This window comes from Trichosurus vulpecula, chromosome 2, assembly GCF_011100635.1.
Source record: "Trichosurus vulpecula isolate mTriVul1 chromosome 2, mTriVul1.pri, whole genome shotgun sequence".
NCBI lineage: Eukaryota > Metazoa > Chordata > Mammalia > Diprotodontia > Phalangeridae > Trichosurus > Trichosurus vulpecula.
In genome coordinates this window covers 60,129,402-60,135,375 of record NC_050574.1, presented here as the reverse complement: position 1 = coordinate 60,135,375, position 5,974 = coordinate 60,129,402, and positions in this window count along the sequence as shown.

Genomic DNA, 5,974 nt, shown 5'->3' with positions numbered 1-5,974 from the left:
GGGGACCCGAGAGGACACCTCCCACAGTCCAGATGACCCTAGTGAGGGCTCCCGGTCCCGGAGCCGGGTCTGACCCGCTGCGCCCTAGTCTGAGCCTCTCGGTAGCCCGCGTAGCTCCAGGCTGTAGCAGCGACCCCGAGGAGGAACAGAAGCAGCGCCAGGCTCCAAAATGAGCTGCATGGGTGGACTGCTGGCTCTGGAGGGCAGCGGCCAGAGCGTCGAGGCCGCGCCATGGCGGGGGCTTCTGTTCCGCCAGCGGGAAGCCCCGACGAACACCAACGAACCGGGGGCTGGGGTAGGGGTGAGTATAGAACAGAGGTGAGGCAGGGATGGAATGGAACAGAAACCAATGGGGAGGGATGGAATGTGTGCGAGACCAGTGAGGGAGAAACAGAATGCAGACCAAAGAGAGGGGGGAGGGATGGAAGGGAGACTGAGGGGATGTGGGGCACAGGAATGGAAAACGATAGAATGGAACAGACCATTGAGTCAGGGGAATGGGCTAGAAAGGAATCCAATGAGGGGGTGGGGTGTAAGTGAGTCTCAAAAGCAATTTGGGAAGTTACTTGTATAGCAACTTTGATTGTGTTTCATCTCTGTTCAAATCCAAACCCCTCAGATAGTATATTATGGCTTTCAAATGGGTTTCTGGGATGACAAGGAGACTTACTGAGCTAATTGTTGGTGGGTACCTTTCTCTTCTGAAGGGAACCCAATCTAAAGGGTGGTGCTAGGGCTTCTATTTAAGACTCTGGGATAGAGGTGGGATTCAACAAAGAAGGAAAAGAATTGTATAGGGTATTTACCATTTATTCCAAGTCATCCATGTTTCATTTTCTGTGGAGTACAATAAAGGCTGTCCTGTACTTGATGTGTCTGATGTAGGGCTGTGTGAGTAAAGAGAAAAGTATGGGTGGGACATACATTGTGGAATAAATAAACAAGATTTGACAACTGATAGGACATGAGGGATGAGGTAGAGAAAAGTGTGGAGAGTGATTACAGTGTTGTGAACTTATGTACTTGGAAGGATGGTGGTGTCCTGTTATCTACCTCTGAGCTTTTGGTACAGAAGAGAATTCTCCCATTATATTTATTGATTGAGGGAGGGGAGAGGAGGAAATAACTGCATATACTAACTCATGAAGGGAAACAATAGCCTGAACCCCCAGACATCATGGAAGATCAGAGGTTGAAAGGATTTTAGGGACAATCTAATCCAACCACCTCAATTTACAGAGGAGGAAACTGAGACTCAGAGGGGGGAGTGAAAGACAACTTGTAGCAGAACTGAAACCAGACTCTGAATTTTCTGATTCTTAATCCAGTATTCTTTTTTGATAATGCCATGTCTTCCTGGATTCTTGAGGATTGGCCCTATAACCTCAGGGGAAAGCATCTCCCGTTAGTAACTAAGATCCATCTCCACCACTACCAGGTCACACTCTTAACCATAAGTTCACTATCCCTGGTTCTCTGCCCCACCCACCCCTCAGAGGCAATCTCAAAAGGACTAAGTATCTACAGGTTGGTATTACTTTCCAAAGACATCTCAACTTATGATTCCTGTTGTCATTACCAATTAGGCAGGAGAATAATTAAAGAAAACAAAAGGCAGTTTTCTTTTCCAAATGACTTATGTATTGGATTGATTGTTGAGTTTGCTATGAACTAATCCAACAATTCTGGATACCAATTTGGAACTTGCAAGAAAAATAACTAAATTTTTGTACCCTTTTGACCCAACAATCCAACTGTTGAGCTCCAAAATAGTTCCTAATAATTGCTTTCATTTCTTCATTGGTTGTAAATTCATCTTTTTCATTTTTGATACTGGCAATTTGATTTTCTTCTTTAATTAGTTAATGGCATATCCTTATTGTCCCCCAACATACAACTCATGGTTTTGTTAGTTCAATAATTTTAAACTTTAATTCTGTTCATCTCTCCTTTGATCTATATTTTTGTATTTAATTGGGAATTTTAAACTTGGTTTTTCTAGTTTTTTTTAATTGCATGCTTAGGATTAAGTTCTTTAGTTTCCAATTAATTTTTAACCTGTGTGTTAAAGGCTCTTCATTGAATATAATTTTATTGCATTATAGTCAACAAATCCATTGAATATTTCTGCTTTTCTGAATTTGTGAGAGTTTTATGCCCACTATAATATAGGGTGGGTTTTTGTGTAGATGCTATGCACAGCTGAGTATCAGGCATATTTATTTTCTATTCTCCAATATTTTCCTGAAGTCTATAGTATTTAATTTTTTAAAAATTCTATTCATTTTCTCTTTTTATTTCTTATTAGATTTATCTAGGTATGAGAAGGGTAAATTGAGGTCTTCTACTCTTACAGTTTTACTATTTCCTTCTCCTGTAACTCACTTAACTTTCCTTTAAGAACTTAGAGGCTGTGCCATTTGGTGCATATATGTTTAGTATTAATAGTAATTCATTGTCTATGGTACCTCTTAGCAAAATATAGCTTCCCTATTTATGTCTTTTAATTAGGTCTATTTTTGCTTCCGTTTTGAGATCATTATTATTCTTGCCTTTTTTACTTTAGCTGAAGCATAATAGATTCTGCTCCAGCCTCTTATTTTAACTCTGTGTTTCAATTGTGTTTCTTACAAATAACATTGTTAAATTCTGGTTTTAAAATCCATTCTGGCATCCTCTTCCATTTTATGGGTGAGTTCATCCCATTCTCATTCCCAGTTATGACTTAACTATTCGCCTCCATTCTATTCTCTTATATTTATCCTTCTCCTGTTTTGCTTCTGATTTTTTTTGCTTCTGCTGTTTTGCTTCCAACTAATCACCTCTTAATCTACCTTCTTATTTTTCCACTTTCATTTCACCATTTTCCATCCTGTATATTGGGTAAGATGTATTTCTGTACTCAGTTGTGTATTTTTCCTTCCTTTACCAGTTCAGATTAGAGTGAAGTTCAAATGTTGTCTGCTCCGCTCCATCCCCAGCCTTCTCATTGTGGTGTAAACTCCTTTTTACACACTCAATTTACATGAGATATTTCCCCCCATTCTTCTTTTTCCCCTTTCCCAGTGCATTACTCTTCCCCATTCTTTCCATTTTTCTTTTGAGATCATCCAAACCTAACAAAATCCCACCCACACCCTCTAATTAGATTCCCTCTAAGTCCCTTGGTGATGATAAAGTTTGCAGAGGCTACATAAAAAAGCAGTTTAACCTTGTTTAGTCCCTTATGATTTTTTGCTTATGTTTACCAAGAGAAGCACAAAAGCTTCTCTTGATTCTTTTGTAAGTAAAATTTTCTCCTTAGCTCTGGTCTTTTCATCAGAAATGCTTGGAAGTCCTCTATTTCAATAAAAGTCAATGTTTCCCCCTGTAGGATTACACTCAATTTTTTCTGGGTAGGTTATCTTTACTTGTAAGATTAGATCCTTTGCTTTCTGGAATATCATACCCCAAGCTCTTGGCTTTTTTATGGTGGTGGCTGCTAAATTTGGTGCATTTCTTCCTTTTAGGTAGTCTAGTGATTCTTAAACTATCTCTCCTTTTCCACTTTTCCAGATCAATTGTTCTAGGAAATGTTACACCCATTTTTATTCTGTTTTTCCAGACTTTTGATTTTGCCTTTTTACTTCTTGTCATCTTATGGAATCATTAGCTTACATTTGGTCAATTCTAACTTTCAAGCAGTTATTTTCTTTAGCAACATTTTGAACCTCTTTTTCTAACTTGGTAATTCTATTTTCATATCTTTCTTCCCTAGCTCTTGCTTATTTTTGCCCTATGGCTCATTTGATTTTTAAAATTGTTAGCTTTTTTTCAGCTCTTGCTTTAACTCTCCTAGGAATTCTCGTTGGATTTGGGAACAAGCTTCATTTTTTGAGGCTTTGTTGATATTTCTAGTCAATCTTTTTTTCTGGATTTGTGGCTTGAGCTTCCCTATCACTTTATGCTATTCCAGAGCTGTTCTCACCTCTCCTTAACTACGTTTACGTTAAAAAATTGGCTTGAGGCTGTTTCCTGGCACTTTCATTTAGATATGAGAATTGCTAGCTACAGTTCTGCTTAGAGATCTTGTTTTAATGTTTCATTTTATGAAGGAGAAAAATTATGGTCAGTAAGAAGTGACTTGTCCAGTTCATTGTGGACCCAAGACCAAAATCTAGGTCTTCTGATTCTCAGCTAATGTTCTTCTCTGCACTCCACTCTAACAACGAGGAGGGATAGGACCAGTTCACTCAGATGAGAACATGTCCCATAATTTGTTACTTTTAAGACAATCATCCATATTGCCAAGTGATCAAAATTCATCTCCACTAGTCACTCCTCCCCTCACTGGACCTCAGAGAAGCCTGAGTGCCTGCAATCTGGGATTTGCTTTCAAAGGTCTCAAGACCATGGGGTCACAAACTTATGATCACTAAGTATGATACATGCCATTTCAAATCAAAATTTGCTTCTATCCAGAAACAAAGCTAAGAGAGAACAAACAGGAAGAAAAAGACAAATGAACTTAAGTTGCTAAGCATTAAAAGATTTTCTTTTTCCAAATCACTTTATTGGATTTTTAAAAATGAACAACCGAAACATCGGCATTCACCTAACTTGAACGTGTCACAAAAGGGTTAGGCTTGGAGACAATCAGAGTGGGGGGAAGAAAGGAGATTGAACACATGGCTGTAGGGATCCAGAGTGGAGCTGAAAGGTCCTGGCTGATTATAGATATCCATTTTGGTGAAGAACATAATTTAGCAGCTGACACCTTTCCTTTTGTTGGGAACCCTAGAGCCAGAGGGAACCTGGGAAACCCTGAGAGTGAGACCTTAGCCAAACCCACTCTTAATTGCTTCTGAGGGTCCAGCCAGCCACTACTTATACTGGATTTTTTAAAAGTTAAAAATGGATATTTATTAATTATACCATGCTTTTATAACTTACAAGTACTTAGAGAACATGGGAAACACATAATTATTGCTATCAAAAAATTTTCAATGCAATGAAATAAAATGTTCCTGAGAGGGAGGTGAACACGCAAAGGACGAGAATTTTGGCCATGGAAACTACAGTGTTTTTTCTCTTCAGTCAGTCCTTTACCAGATCTTACAAAAAGGCAGAAAGTTGCCAGCCAGAGGAAAGTCACAGCCTGCTTATCAGGACTGTCATCTGATACTCGGGCCAAGGAGTAAGACTATCTCCACTTGCTCAAAGCAAGCAGAGAGAAGTGATGGCAGGGAACTTACTCCATAACACCTGTTCCCAGAAAAAGAATGCTTTAAAGTTCTGATCAAGAGAAGAGAGAACTTTCCCCCTCAGTTGAGACTGTGAAGACATCAAGCTCGATCCATCTGGGATTTAAGATCCAGCCATCATAAGGCACAGTTGCTGGGAGGGAACAGAATCTCTTTCTCCTACTCAGTGGAGCTGTCAAAAATATCTCCAAACTGTGTGAAATATTAAATAAAATTAAGAACCTTTTACACATACATAATGAGGTTGTGGATATACACTGGTCTTGGTCACTGTCTCTGGGATGGATTGATTAGAGATGGCCCAGAGGGAGGACAGAGAATCAAAGTTATCACCAAGAAGCAAAAGACATTTTAGTTTGATGCTCTCTTAAGAAGCCACTGATGGCTTCTAAGCTCTCAGGGAGTTTCTTTGGGGCTACAGTAACCCTGTGTCATATGGCCAGAAGGAACTCTGCCACATTTAGGCACTAACATCAGGGCCCTGGAATTGCAGAAGAGAGACTGAAACATGGAATCTTTGGTCATTATTGGGATTTTCAAAGTGAGTGACATCAGCTGCTTCTTAGTAGAGAGATGGCAATTAATGAGCTTGAAATGTACTAAGGACCACTTTGACTTTAGGGTCACATCCACACTCCTTGTTTTAGGGGGTAGGCAATGTCAGATCTAGGGATTGGGGGAAGCTTGCTTTGAGTACAGAATTTGCTTAGTCCCGGATCCTCACAGGGGCC